Source organism: Nycticebus coucang, chromosome 3 (genome assembly GCF_027406575.1).
Source record: "Nycticebus coucang isolate mNycCou1 chromosome 3, mNycCou1.pri, whole genome shotgun sequence".
Lineage (NCBI taxonomy): Eukaryota > Metazoa > Chordata > Mammalia > Primates > Lorisidae > Nycticebus > Nycticebus coucang.
The window spans coordinates 38241456-38258060 of NC_069782.1; positions in this window are offsets into that span (position 1 = coordinate 38241456).

Here is a 16605-nt window from a genome sequence, read left to right on the forward strand (position 1 = left end):
CAAAAAATAATTTCACAGGGTGGCAACAAACTGTCTAGTATTACTAAACAGTAGCCATCTGAGGCCTTCACCCTGTCAATTATACTTTCAGCCTCTACAAAGAAGAGAGTAAAACAGGCTTCAAATAAAAACAACCCAAAAGTATCCTGTTAAATGTGTGTTTACATGTATTGGCTGCCCCAAGACTCTAAAGGCACAGTGTTAGAATTCTTGAGTGAGTTGATCAGTTTCAGAAGCATGCAGATAGTCTGGTCGTAGATAATAGCGGAACAAGGACAAACACGGACAATTTTAGAGGAGGAAACTCAGTAAAATGAACTTTAGAGATGGAGACAGGTTCAAAATTAGACAATGGCAATGTCTGCCATCTGGGGCTCCATCAAGAGCAGTAGAGACAGATAAAATAGAGAAATATAATTTTTTTTAGCTTGTAAATTGATTTAGTAGTATAATTCCTCCATAAAGCGTAATAGGCACTTTCCTTTCACAGTTCAATGTTTCTATAATTGAGATGTAATTCAATTCATTCACACACTTTATGTAATAATGTATTTTTTCCCCAAAAGCTAGACATATTCATGGTGAATCTTACAATGAATGGTATCAGAGTTGAGGAAATGCATTAGTTGCAAACACACTAACTACTTATCTCATAAACTATATATTCCAAAAAGCATTTCAGGTATCTTAACCAAATTTACTTTTAAATGCTTTTTGTTTTGCTACAAATGGAAAGACAAATTCTTCTATTTCATATATTTTTAAAAACCAAGATTATATGCTTTGAAAAACCTCATTATAAGAATCATGGATTATCTTTCGATATTTTCATTATTAATGAGTGGTATTAATTAATCTCTACATTTCTTGCAGGGAAAGCAATGTCCTGGTCATTTCTGCATCATCAGAGCCTATAATAATGCCTTAAAAATAATAAATAAATATCCAGTGACTAAATAAAGTAATGAAAAAGAAATGGAGGAATAAAGACCTCAACACAATGAACCTTCAGTAAATAATTGTTGAATTCCTATGAGCTGCTTACACTGACTGACTTATGGGACATATTTCCATAGTTTAGTGATAAAGTTTTAATATCCTTCTGTATCCTTTGCCTTTCTAGTAGTAAGAGGAAATTAATACATTTTAATGATAAAAATTTTATTTTAATATTTGGTTTTAGATATATCTAAGGTCTATGTATTTATTATAAGAGTCTTGTTACGTCAGTCATTTGTTCAAAATTTTTCGTATAAAAAAAATTTTTTTTCGTATGTATCCAAATAGTTTTATGATATTTTGCTGGAATCTGCCTTCTGAGTGATTAACTTTTATATTAAAGATGAATTTTTGAAGCTATGAACTTCGTATGAAACACAGTCTTCCTCAGTGACCTTTTCTCAGACACATTCTAATGCTAAATTATTTTTTATGTACCTTTGCCTTTATACTTTAGCATCAGTATAACTAATCTTCAGTATTCAACAAGTTGAATCTTGTTGTTGTGTTGGTGAATCACCTTCTATGGGCTTCTTCACCAAATGCAACCTTCGTCTGTTTGTGCCAGAGTTATGCAGGCTGTACTGGGCAGAGAGAATTTGTCATCGCTTCTGGATGAGCCTACTGTAGCTTCTGAATGCACTCTTTGTTCCAGAATCCTTAGACACAATAGATATTCATCAACAATGCCTTGTTTCTTTTTAGTGTGTCAAAAACAATTGAGATAAACAATGTGTAGAATCTGATCTCTACCTCTAATGCACAAATAATTTTGAGCTTTCCCTCACAGAAATGACACAGTGACATCATAGTAAGCACTAAATAAATGCTCATTGGTTTGTTTGATTGATTCACTCTATATCCCAAACAACTGTGCAAACATCCAGATGATATCTAATATCCACAAGTCATATATCACCACGTTCTTTCAATTTTGAACTACTCAAGTTTTTCTTTAAATCATTGACTTGTCATCATTTCAACACCTGTCAACTTTTTTCAAGCTACCATCCTCGTGTGTTCTTTACAATGGCAAAAAGTCCCATAACTGGTTCCCTGTTCTATCCTGACTCCTTAACCCCTAACATCCTCCACATTCCAGTGAGAGTTTTCTTTTTAAATTAGTGAATGACTGACCCTATTCCTGCTTTATGCACTTGAATGACTTTTCATTGTTGTGGGATAGGGACAGCCCTCAATATACAGATGGTGCTAAAACAATGTACAGACATTTTAAGAAGGGGAAAAACTATATTAAAATTTAATACTCTGGTTACATTTGACTTGTGCAATTATAAGAGGTGCTCAAATGTGACTCATATTCATTTTTTATTGGTATATACTGAGTATTATAATATATTCAAGTTGTCATTTTTTATGAAAGCCTGACTTCTATGATATCAAACCGTCTTGTCGTATGTTCCCAGAGCAATTCAAATTTATTTCTAGCATGCATCATAGTTGAAATTTAATATTTCTTTGAGGCACTTGATTAATCTCTCTCACTAGATAATAAGCAACACATGGTTAGCGACTTAAATGACTTGCAATCTTATAAACAAGCTTTTTAATGTCTACAGGCCTTTTGACCTGGCCACAACATCAATTCTTATATCTTATCTCCAAGGAAGTATAAGACACATAATTCAGTCGAATTTAGAAATATTTATAGATTTTCTTCTGACCCATGTTCTCCTATAGGTATTGGTCCCTGTTTAATGCAAAACTACACAAACCAGCAGTAGTCACTGTTTCTACTTACTCAAATCCAATTTTCTACAGTTTTTTTTTTTTTTTTTAACTCGCAGCTCCACTATAATAATGGCTTTCAAAGTACCAAACTCCTGGGTGCCACTAATTTTTGGAATCAAGATTCTAAAAGTGTTGATCTCATGGATGTTTCTCACTTCACTTGCCCTCCCAGCATCCTTACAGTTAACCACTCCTTTCTTCTGGGAAAACTTCTTCTCTCACTCTCTTTTTTTTTTTTTTTTTTTGCAGTTTTTGGCCGGGGCTGGGTTTGAACCCACCACCTCCAGCATATGGGGCCGGCGCCCTACTCCTTTGAGCCACAGGTGCTGTCCTTCTCTTTGTTTTCATGATACTACTTTCTCCTGTCTTGCTTCTTACCTCATTGACTTCTGTTTACCATTTCTTTAGATTATACCTTCCTGATGTGACTATAAATAGCAGTGTTCCAGTGTGGAACCTGAGAGTCTCTATTTTTCCATATTTACATTTATACCCCAAGTGAACTGATGGATAAAGTGATTTCTGCTATTAGTAACAAATACATTATAGATACATTTTGAATTTCTAGTTAACAGTCATTGAGCATTTGCAAAAAAAAGTACTGCTTCATTTTCATCAATGGCATTAAGATAAATTCCTAAATACTGGACTCAAATTTGAGGCATTTAAAAAATTTAATGTGCTGCTGCTTTAACTCATCAGGGCCAAATTACAAAATAAATGAGAAACTACAGCAAAAAATCCGAGTGGATAAGTTTACTTTAGAAACAAATGCTAGGTTTGGTGGCTCCCATGGGTATTGAAGATTAGAGAAATATAATTCTTCCATTGGATAAAATCCTCTCTAGGTAGCATGGATTACAGTTTTTTTAATACAATCTGACTCAGAAGTTACTCGAGAGTATTGTCACATCCAATGGTTAACAGACGTGTTTATTTGAAATAAAAACTCTGGCTGAGAAGAATTCAACAAACTGAACAATTTTTAAAGAAATTTCTTCGGAAGTCTTAAGAAATTACCAACACAGTGAGGATATGTTGGCCTAAGAGAAGCCACAAAAGGTTAACTCAAAATTTGCGGTCACTTTTTCTCTTGAAGCAAATGATTCTAAAAGTGAAAGTGATGGCAAAAAAGTGCATATATGACTTAATAAAAGGGGTAAAAAAAGATAATAGAGTTTTTTATTGCCTCATAGGACTACAGAGGAAAGTCAGGAGTCTAAGAAGGGTGGGCTTCAGGGCAAAACAGTAGTCTTCTGTTGGGAGACTCCAACCCAGGAATAAGAGTGAAGCAGAAATAACCTAGTATCACAAGGAATAGAGCCAACCTCTAACATCTTGGTTTATGATTGTACTAAGGATAACTTAGTCCTAGGTAAGTTTCAAACCTTAAGAAAATTTCAGTTTTCTCTAAGAAAAATCATATTGATCATTCTTGCCATGGAATTATAAATTTTATTGTTAATTTGATATTTTTCTAGTTTTCTAAGATAGGAACGTAGATTATTGATATTTATTTTATTTATTTAAGATAGAGTCTCACTACGTTGCCCGGTTTATTATTTTATTTAAAGACAGAGTCTCACTACAGTAGTATGTTATGGTGTCACAGCTCACAGCAACCTCAAACTCTTGGGCTTAAGCCATTCTCTTGCCTCAGCCTCCCAGTAGCTGGGACTACAGGTGCCGCCCACAACACCCGGCTATTTTTTTGTGGCAGTTGTCATTGTTGTTTGGCAGGCCTGGGCAGGGTTAGAACCTGCCAGCCTCAGTGTATATGGCTGGGTGCTGTAACAACTGTGCTACCGGCACCAAGATTATTGATTTTTAGATCTTCCTTTTCAATATATGTATTCATGGGTACAAAATTTATTCTAAACGCAGCTTTTTTCTACACCTCAATTTTTAATAGATTGTTTTTATTTTTATTAAATTTAAAATATTCTTAAATGTCTGACATTTCTTATTGGACCCATGTGTTATTTGGAAGTATGTTGTTTAATTTTCCATATGCTTTGAGATTTTCTGGTTATCCTTCTTTACAGATTTTTATTTTAATTCCATGTGGGTCTGCAAATAGACATTATGATTTCTATAGTTTTGAATTTTTGAAAAATATATTTTATGGACCAGATGTGGTTTATTTTGGTGAATAATCTATGTGATTTTGAAAAAAACATATATTCTACTGATGTTGAATGAAGTAATCTATAGATTTCAGTTTTCTCAATTTCATTGATAGTACTTTTGGGTTCAACCACGTACTCACTGATTTTATTTTATGTTATTTTTCGCCTGCCTGCATCTGTCCTTTTCTGATAGCATTAAAGTCTCCAGCTATGATAGCTGATTTATCTGTTTCTCCTTATTGCTCTATTAGTTTTGGCCTCTGATAGCTTGTTGCTTTGATGTTAGATGAATAACAATTAAAGATTTGTTTTTGAGAAATGATGGTTTTATCATCATGCAATACCCTTTTCATTCCTGATAATATTTCTTATTTTGATTTTTTTTATCTGTTTGAAATTAGTAGTTACTTCTGCTTTCTTTTGATGTTATCATGGTATATTTTTCTCTACCAATTTACTTATTTACTTTTAATCAATGTGTCTTTATATTTAAAGTGTTCTTTTTTGTTTTTTGTAGAAAACATATACTTGGGTCTTACTTTTTTGATCCATTATGACAATGTCTTATAATCAGCACATTTAGACCATTGATATTGAAAACGATAATTGATACGGTTGGATTAACGTATACCATATTTGTTACTATTTCCTATTTGTCCTTGTTCTTCCTATTTTTGTCTTCCACTCATTGTCTTCTGTGGTTTTAATTGAGCATTTTATATGATTGCATTTTTCTTAATTTTTTAACAGCTTTCCTAGAATTTGCAATACATTTAAACTATTTCATGTCCACTTTCAAATAATACTGTATCACTTTACAAGTAAGCATTTCTTTTAATGACAAAACTAATGCCTCCCTTTCATCTCTCGTATTATTGCTATCATTAATTTCAGTTATATATAAGCATAGGTATGTGTACCTAATATATACCTAATATAATAGGTATATGTACCTAATATACATAAACATGCGTAATTAACCTAATTCTTGCTATTATTTTGAATAAATTGTTAGCAGACTAGATAAATCATATGTTAGGTCAGTTAAGTATGAAAGCTAAAAGTTTTATATTATTCCTTGTTTGGTGGCTTTTTATTTATTTGTATAGATACAAGCTCTTGAATAATGTAATAGAATGATTACTAAGAATCCAGATGTACATTTCTCTATAGGTAAGATACATTTTCCTCTGACTTCTTGCAGGATTTGTTCTTTACATTTGTTCTGTAGCATGAGAGTTATGTGCCTTGTAGATTTTATTTTCTTTTGCATTTATTCTCTGGATGTTCTCTGAGCTTCCTGGATCTGTGGTTTGGTGGTCTTGGGAATATTTTTCAAATATTTCTCTTTTTTTTTTCCTTCTGGTATCCCCATTGTGTATATGTTACCCATTTACTGGTCCTGTCCTTGGATATTCTGAGGGTGTTTTTTGCTTCAGCCTTCACTTCATTTGCTTCATTAAAGTAAAGTAAACATCCCATACAGAGGATATTGCTGTATTTTGAGTCCTTACATAACATACTGGAGCCTAACCTAGTATAAAAGTGAATGAAAGCCTAAGTAAAAAATAGCCAACTCTTGGCTCATCACAGCAGTTGAGACTCAACAAATCCCAGGTGGCCAACTGATGAGATCATGTTCAAGTAAGACAAATGCTGAGCTATAACCAGTCAAGTTTCTGTATCTTTTTTCTTTTTCTTGTCCTAAAATCTTACCTTCCCATGTTACAAAGCAGAGGTCTCTGAATCTCTTATCCTGAGACCTGCTCAATTCCTGAATCATTTTTGCCCAATTAAACTCTTCTAAATTGAATTTGTGTAAAAATTTTAAGTCTTTCAGTTTTCAAAGTTTCTATCGATTTATCCTAAAGTTCATAGATGATTTCTTCATGTGTGTCCAATCTACTAATAAGAATATCAAAGGAATTCATCATTTTTGTTATAGTATTTTTTGTACTTCATTTTCATTTTGGTTCTTAGTATTCCATCTCTCTGCTTAATTGCTTATTTGCATACTGTACTTTATTCATTAAAACCATTAGGATATTAATCATAGTTGTTTTAAATTTCCTGTGTGATAATTCCGCCTTTCTAGCCATGTCTATTACTGATGCTTGCTCTGTCTCTGCAAATTGTGATTTTTTTTTTTTTCTTATATGCCCTGGATTTTTTTCTTGATAGCCAGACATAATGTGCCAGGTAAAAGAAGCTGCTATAAATAGGCATCTAGTAATGTGGTGGTGAGGTTTGGGGAGGGGAAGGCTTGCGCGGATCTATGGTGAGGTCTCAGGCTATTAGTGAGATTATAACACAGGGTACTATGAACTTCAAGAGTTTGCTCCCTTGTTGGGAGGCACAAAATCATTAGAATGGCTGAAAATGAGTCTTTCCCTTCCCTCAGATTACTTAGGCTCTGACGATATATCAGCAGATTGGACTCTGGTTAAGTAGTTTCTCCCATGGGCATGCCTGGTTAAGAAGAACAGAGACTGTCCTATATCAAAATGGTTCTTTTTCTTCCCCTCCCCGCCCCCCACCCGCACCCCCACCCCAACCAATGGACAGAAGCCAGAGGAGACCCATCTTTCTTTGGGAACCTAGTTGACCTCATGGTAGTAAATCTCATAATATTTTGAGGTCCCTATATGACTGGGTATTATTAGCTTTCAGAATTTTCTGCCCTGTGCCTCTAGCAATTTGTCCATTACGGTTCATCCTTTCTTACCCTGGCGCTGTTTCCTGTGGAGGTTTTCACTTGTCAGTCTGTTCTAGTAAGCTGTGACTGACCACCTGTGTCCACCTGCCTGCTTCTCCTGTCCTGTGAGCAACAGGTTGCTGTGTGTCTTCTCTGTGACAGAGCTGATAAGAGTTGTTGATTTTTCAGTCTGTTCAACCCTTTACTTGTTTTTAAGACAAAGCAGAAACTTCTAAGCTCTCTACTTGCAGAACTAAAAACCAGATGCCCTCTTGATATTTTTGTATTTGTGAATAATTTTTTTTTCTGTCTGGATGCTTATAATTTTAATCTTTAGTGATGTCATCAGTATCTTTCATAGTGTTTGTGGTTGACTTATCCTTTCATTGTATAAATTTGATACACTAAGAGCCCTGTCTACTTCTATGCAATTTCTAATTGCAAAACAATCCCCCCTACATATTTATATCCTTTTATTTCTCATATTTTATTTTTGCCCTGAAATGCATATATCTTTAAATTAAATTTTATTTGATTGCCTGCCTTCCAAATGTAATTTTTATCATTTTTCTCTCCTCTTTTTCTTTTTTGTACTTGTCCACTGAATTCAGACACAGATATTTTTTAATCCGTCAAAGAACAAAATTTCAATCACTTGAGTTTGAAGATATAATTGGGTTTATTGGCGATTAAGGGAGCAGGAAGCCTCCAGTCTACAAAATAAAAAGGTGTTCTGATGAGAAGAGGGCTAGACGTTATAGGCAGAAAAGGCTAAAGAAATAAACCAGGGACAGAAATTAAACTGTCATTTCAAAATCACTTTCTTTAATGGGACTCTTTTTGACTTAATGGGATTAAGTTTTTATTTGCCTCCTGATTTTTTAGAACTCCAGATCTTATAAATAAACATCCTAATTTCTGGTTGGTACCTTAGCGTGAGTGACTATTTTGGGTTGATCTGTTAGGGCCTCCTGTTACAGGAACTCAGTCCAAACCAATGGTGTCTCCAAATCTCTTTTTCCATTTCTATCAAATTTATCTTCCGTCACACTCAGTGTTCATGTTGTGAATCAACATTTTGCTGTTCATATATATATATAAATTTTTCTGAAATGGTTTTAAGGTTTTTCACATTATGTTTAATTGGCACTACCAGCTGTCAATTTATTTCCTGTAGTCTTTTCAGCCCTCCTTCTACTTTTACATAGGTTTCTCTGCTTTGTAAAGTCTGTGTTATTGTTAAATTTCTTTTCTATAATTTTCCAGACTGATTATTCTTGGGAAGTGTTTCTTAGTGTCTTATGTCTTTCATGTCTTTTTCCTCATGTGTGTTGTTTTAAAATACCATTTATATATAGAGCCCATTTTTTATTTCTGAGTATCCTTTGTCTTTTCATGGAGATGAAAAGACAGATGCCATGATCTAGCTCTGAAACATGGGTGTGTTCTCTTTAAGCTTTATATTCATTTTTGTAAATACTTTCTTTATCCTTAGAACTTGAGCACGAAAAAAGAATAGTTATCAAATCCTTCAGGATCGGGGTTGGTGAGAAGATAATAGACCAGGACTAAAGGGAAAAAAGAGTGCAAGGAAGAAATATGATACTTAATAACTTAATACTCTCTCAAAATGAATCCTCTGCCCTTAATCCTCTGGTTCAATGTGAGAATCCTCTTGGATATCAAATAGAAATCAATCGTTGGGAGAATAGTACCTCTGGTAAGTTAACCTGTTTAAAAAACAGAAAAGTTTTGAAAAAGCTGATTCAAAAAAAGCAAAATGGCAATGCTTCATTTTTCTCCTTCATTCTGTCATAATATGCCAGAGCATCCTAGATTTAAAGGTGTTCTAGCTTTTCAATTGGTTCTCAGTCATAAATCAAGATACTAAGCTTAAAAAAATTCAGTAGAACCATTTTGTACCCTTCAGTTATATTAGAACTATAATCGAAGGTGTGCTCTGCGTAAGAGATGAATGCCATCTTCTTTTAGGTCAAGATTTAGGTATGTTCATGCATTTACAGGGGTCCCCTTAATTGCAAACACCTGACTTATATTCCCTTGCACTTAGGAATGGAGGCTATTATAGGTAATAGGTAAATCCACCTGTTCCAACGTACATACAAATTCCATTTTAAGAACAAAACTACACTCTCTCATTTGTAACCCAGGGTCTGCCTGTATTACACACAACTCATTGTCATTTTCACATTCCCCACTTTTTCTTTTCTTTTCTTTCTTTTCTTTCTATTTTTTTTTTTTTTTTTGGAGACAGAGTCTCACTTTGTCACCCCGCTGGAGTGCCTTGGCATCATAGCTCACAGCAACCTCTAACTCTTGGGCTAGAGTAATTCTCCTGCCTCAGCCTCCTGAATAGCTGGGACTACAGGTGCCTGCCACAACACCTGGCTTTTTTTTTTTTTTTTTTTTTTTTTTTTAAGAGATGGGTGTTGCTGTAGCTCAGGCTGGTCTCGAAGTCCTGAGCTCAGGCAATCTGTCCACCTCAGCCTCCCAAAGTGTTGGGATTACAGGCGTGAGCCACCAAACCGGCTTCACACCCCTTTATTACAATAAAACTATTTTGCTTATACGTATATTGAAGGAGGCCTGCAACGTAAGTGCCCTATTTCTAGAAAACTTCATATTTATTTTCTTAGAATTCACTATTTCAATAAATTTACAATTATATTTCCTTTAAATTATTTTAAATATGACTTAGACATGATGACCTTAAAATTCATAGCCTTTATTACATTAGAAAAGCCCCTTTGCCCCTATTCTAGTTAAGATCATTGTTTTTGCTCCTTTTTCCCCTTTTACTCACTTATTTTTCATAGAAATTTAATGACATTTTGGTTTCTACCTTTGGCTTTCCTCATTTAAAAAATATGTCATCTACATTCTCATATTCATGCCCTTTACGCATTGTAGGTATGCTTAAGTTTGTTTTAAAATAATTAACTTCTGGTCATTGTTTGTTCCCTTTTTCTAGCTCCAAACTATTTTTTGTAATTTAAATTATATGAAGATACTTTCTTTAGATACGCCTTTTTAGAGGCGTGGACCTTGGCTATCTCTGGGAAATTGGCTTTTAATCAGTTTCCTTCAGTAGTAGGATTATTTTGTCAGGGGGCACCAACCCCTGGCTGTCAATAGGCTTAGTTGTTGTTTGTGCCCCTGTCACTGTACCCCAATACAAAATGTAAACTCTAGTATTTTTCCCTGGGCAAAAATGCTCTGCACATATTTCTATATTTCCCTGCTGTAAGAACATGCGCTATGTGGCTTCTTAAGGGAGAACTTACGAAGCCTAGGTATGGAATCAACCAGACTTTGCCTGATGTCTTTTTCTGTTAGTGATTTGGGTGTGCATTCTTATGTGTCACTGTAAAAAATCTTAGTAAATCCTGTGGATCTTTTTCGACCAAGTCTAATCATTATGCTTCTGTCATAATTCTCACTAACAGTGTTTTTACTTAATTTATCCTGTTCTTTCTTTATATTATCATCTTAAATCTTTTTAAAGCAATAAATAGATAATGGGGGGGAGGAGCGGGAAACAACAAACCTTTCCTAAATGTACTTTAGAGGCAAGTTCAAATACTTAGAACTTCAGGTAAGTTTTCTTCCAGTGTGGTTTGTTGATTTATTTGGGGAAACAGATTTTTATGCTATATTTTTCTGCCTATTCATCTTGAGAAAAGGAGGTCAATGCACGTCTAATGGCTTTTAAACTCCAAAACATTGATTAATAAAGAAATAGATACTATGACACTGTGAAAATTTAAAATACATATATAATCTCTATACTAGTTCTGAAACTAGACTTCAAGTGGTCCAGTGTTTTCTGTTCTTTCTTAGACCATTGTTTCTGCCACGAGAATATTCAGACTGTCCTCCTACAGGATAAGATGAATCAGAAGTGATCATATCAACTGAGGTTGTCTCGTTCAAAGAAATATACATGTGGCTGGTATTACATTAACCAGCCCAGGTCACCAGAACCACACAGCCAACATGTAGACTCAAGAAAAGTAACAAGTATTGTTTATCATTTCTTTTCAAATTTCTTTTCTTTCTCTTGCTTTCTGTTTGTTTTATTTGTATTCTCATGGTTTTCATTTTCATTGTTTTATTATTTAATTTATATTTATTTTGCTTATTGTATTTTTTATTTTCTTTTTTTAAGCTACTAAATTTTGTGCAACCTATTACACAGTCATAGGTACCTGATATAGTTAGGACAGGTTTCAAAAATATCACTTAGTCTAGTAGATTAAGAATTATAAATCAAAGACATTTTAGGTAGAAGCATATTTCAACTTTGGTGTATTTAAAAAGAATCAAATGGTATATGGCCATACCACCCTGAAAGAGCCTGATCTTGTCTGATCTCAAAGATAAGCAGGGTCAGGCCTGGTTAGTACTTGGATGGGAGACCAACTGGGACTACCAGGTGCTGGATCAAGGGGCAGGGCGCAAGCCCCATATGCCGGAGGTTGTGGGTTCAAACCAGCCCCAGCCAAAAATAAAAAAAATAAAAATAAAAATAAAAAAATTGAACACTTAGCCAGACTCTGTGGCGGGCGCCTTTAGTCCCAGATTTTTGGGAGACTGAGGCAAGGGAATTGCCTAAGCCCAGGAGTTGGAGGTTGCTGTGAGCTGTGCGACACTATGGCACTGTACTTGGTCAATAAAGTGAAACTCTGTCTCTACCAAAAAACAACAAAAAAGAATTGAACACCAATTATCCATGTAGTATTCTAAATATAAATATCCAAAGATCCTATACATAAAGTCTCATTCCTGAATTAAATAGATTCTGTTTTAGAAGAACAGAAATCAGGTAAAAATCAAGTTTCCATCAGGATAAAACAAAGGCTCGTGGAAGCTTGGTTAATGAACCAGAATGTCCACTATATCTTTTATATAATCAATACTATTTTGTTTCAGTACCTCTGTGATTTGCTATGTTGTGAATTATGAATATGACCTTTATATTCTGAAAAGTGACCCAGTTTTTAAAGGACTGCTTACATAATGGATAATATTTGTCATTGTTTGGGGGCTTATGGGAGAACCTTTCAAACTCTGACCAACACTAGTATTCGGTTTTTGTATTCCTCCTTTCCTATAAAATGGCTTAGAAGAATTAAGTATAAAGGAGACATGTAGAAGAGAAGAAATAAAATATAAGAAAAAAACAAACATGATGGACAGAATTCCCCCTAATGTATAGCACATGGATAAAATGGGAACCAATTTTAAAGGCAATGTAATAATAATTGTAATTCTCCTCGTCTATCCTGTAGTCACCCTGCAAGACATAATTTAACTTCTGAGGTAGCTATGAATTTAAACATTTTGCAGATGATAAATTTGAGACAAAAAAGTAAACAAACTTCCCATTGATAATTTTTGGAAACATGGGTAAAGGATACATGCACTTTTCACATGAAGACATTTAAAAAAGTAAGGAAGTTCACATTAAAAACAAATTTATAATTGTTTTTACTTATATGAATATAATTTCAGTAATTTTCTTTTTAAGGAGTTAAAATGTGTCTCTATGAGAAAAGCTTGTAGGATATTGAAAGTGTATTACTGAATGTGCAATTTTAAGTAAATGTGTATGATACATGATAGATTAAAAACAACTGGTACAAAGCAACATAAGCCGATGGTATATTTAGGATGTCATTCCAAGATCAATTTTCTGAAATATTTATCTTTAGAAAATTTTACCTGAGACTATGAAACATTATGATTGGGGAAGTGGATTTTTGAATTTTAATCAGATGACAGTTTTCACTAGGTGTTCAATGGTATGTGAATGTAATATGATATTCTCTTCAATTCTGCACCTATGCCTTGTACTTCATTTATTCAATCAATTGCTATAAACAAAAATCAAATATGATAGCTCACAAGTGGGTCGTCAGCCAAAAATTTGCATAATAAATAACTTTAGAGCTGGGACTTGAAGAATAAGTGAGAAATAACTACCTAACTACTGAAAGAACAGAATTAGCAAAAATACAGACTGAAAAGGCTTAGAAACTTAGAGTAAACGAATGGTAAACACGCCTGAGACACAGCAAAAGAAATAGCAATGTGTGATAATACTGCAAAAGAAGAAAAAGTTTCTGCTTTGGGTTTCCCCATTGCCTTCCAAATAAAATTCAGATTTTTTAAATGGGCATGGAAGGAACTTCTATATTTCACCTCTGGCCCTTTCTGTTAGAACTACAGTGACATGTAACAGTGAAACAAATGAGGACAGGGGTGTCTGATAGACATGGACTTGAATTGCTGTTACGATTTAGGGCAAGTTAATTTACCTCATTGATATATAGCTAGTTATTATTTTATCCATAACTGTAAAATGAAATAATACCTTTCAAGGGAGATGAGACTATGAAATAATGTAGCATAGGTAAGGTGTCTCACTTTTATTAAGATAATACACAAAATTAACAATTTCTGATACACTGCTCAAATAGGCAATGTCATTATTTTTATCTATTCACACTTATGTCAAAGCTCCAGAAAGCAATTTAAAAATTATTTCATAGTGTTGCAATTGGTGGGAATAAAGAACTAAGATACGGATATTATACTCCAGATCTTAGAAATTTAAAAGATTAGAAGCATCCTTAAGGGTTCGTTAGCCCATAATTTAGTAGCTTTTGAAAAGGAATTAATTGCATTTTTAGTGAATTCTTTAACTTACCCTTAAATATCTTCAGAAAGAAGCAATTCTGCAATACATATCATCAATATTCAGATAGATCATACAATAATTTTTAGAGAAATGAGTTCATTAAAATACATGATTTCTCAGCTTAGTTTTTCAGATCACTGCCTTAAACCTATCATTTGTAATTTTCTGGAAATTCAGAATGATTAGCGAGGAACCAAGAATTTTGCAAAACTTTATTTCTGGGACTTTAATGATTTTTGGTGAATATAAAATTTGCTAAAATTAATGATTATAGTTACATATACAATTCTCTTCATATTTGGAGAAGTATCTAACAGGAAAACCACTAATAAACTATTTAAATCATTATACAATAACGTGCTAAAAATTGGAACAGTATAATTAATGTTTAAGTTTCAAGGCCATGATAGAGGCAGTGTCATTAGAAAAGCTTGCCATCTGGCCAGGTTGTTTCATAGGGTGGCATTAACTTGAAACCATCAGATCCAAATCTTGTTCTCACCAAGCAAGGCCAGAAACATAGATTAATTCAAACAAAACCCAACAAACAACTGCCAGAAGAAAAGCAAAACAAGTGAATATATGTGTACATAGAACAAAATCTGAATCTGATTGTTTACACATTGAGTATTTCCTTCCAGCAGCCACGAGATACACAGCTGCTATCTTAGGATATATCAGGAATTTGAAAAGGCATGGGTACATGATGCTGGAATCAGATCAAAATATGTAGTTAAAATATTTAAATTAATGACAGTAATGACAAATATCATCTGTTCACAGCTCCACTTATTGAGATAGGTATGGGTCAGAGACTAGACAGGAGTTTATCCATACAATACTAAATAAACTCTAAAAGTTAAACCTTTAATCTATAATGATCACAAGAGCTGGGACTCTGCCTTAATCATCTTTTTGTCTCTGGTACTTAACCTGCTATTGATATAGAATACTTAATATTTTTAATTCAATTCTTTTCCTCCCCCCCCTTCTACAATGACAGATTCCCCTGGAAGGCAGTCTTTTTTTTGTTTTTTTTTTTTTTTTTGACAGATAGCAATTTGACTACTAATAGCTAGGATAACACTACTGTAACAGATAAACTTCCAGATCTCAACGGCATAACAAAATATTAATACAGGATCCTTTCTCACTAGGAAATGTTCATTGCCAGTCGGCCCAGGAGATAAACTGTCTTCTAGGTAGTAATTTCAGAATCTCCTTCTTACATCTGATGTTTTTCAAGTGTCTTTAGTTCACAATAATCATTATACCAAATTGGCATATTTGGGGTGGTATAGCATATTCTTCTGTTCTCCAAAAGGGTCTCAAATAGCTTATTGAATGGGCTTTAGAAATAGCATTTCTGGGGTGGCACCTGTGGCTCAAAGGAGTAGGGCACCGGCCCCATATGCCGGAGGTGGCAGGTTCAAACCCAGCCCTGACCAAAAAACTGCAAAAAGAAAAAGAAAAAAGAAAAGAAATAGCACTTCTGCCTCTGTTCCATTGTCCAGGACCTGGTCTCACTTACCTGGTGGCAGTTGCATTTATGTGCACTGATGGGCATCCAGCCAATTTCTCCACAATATACAATTAATTTCTATAATTTTTATTTCTACTTGTGTTGCATTATTTTTCTTAAGACTTAGACCCTCCATTCTCACCTATACACTTTGAGTTCTCAGAATTGATTTATTCTTTCACATTTATGTGTCACCTGCCTTTAATTTGTTTTCCCCAAAGACATGGCTTACTGCACACCATTCATCCCTACACAAAATTTAGTATCCTGTCAGTGAAGTTCTACAGATTTTCTAAACTAAAATAATAATATCTACCTATCTCCATCACTTTCTATACCTTTACCCAATTTAATACTGTATCATAGTGATCTTCATTAAATAAATCATACATTATTTATACAGCAATTCATTTTCTTTAACTGCCTGTTTCACTATAATGTGTATACCATGAACATGTCATGTTCTTTTGACATTTAAATATTCTCAGGTCTAAAAAATGGTACAATATCTGGTACTCATTAAATATGTTCAATTAACATGTTCAATATATTCAATTAATCAAATATTGTCCCTTTTGTAGGACAAGCCTAATAAGATAACTGAGTTAAATTCTAAAAAAAAAAATGCTTGATAAGATTAAATATCTATATCTACAGTTAAAATCATATTGATAGTTATGATTAAAATTTTATAATATTAAAGGTAAATGCCATAGAATCACGGAGCTGAAAGAGTTTAGGTATAACAATTCCCCCCCAACTAGGCACAGCCACACTTTGAATA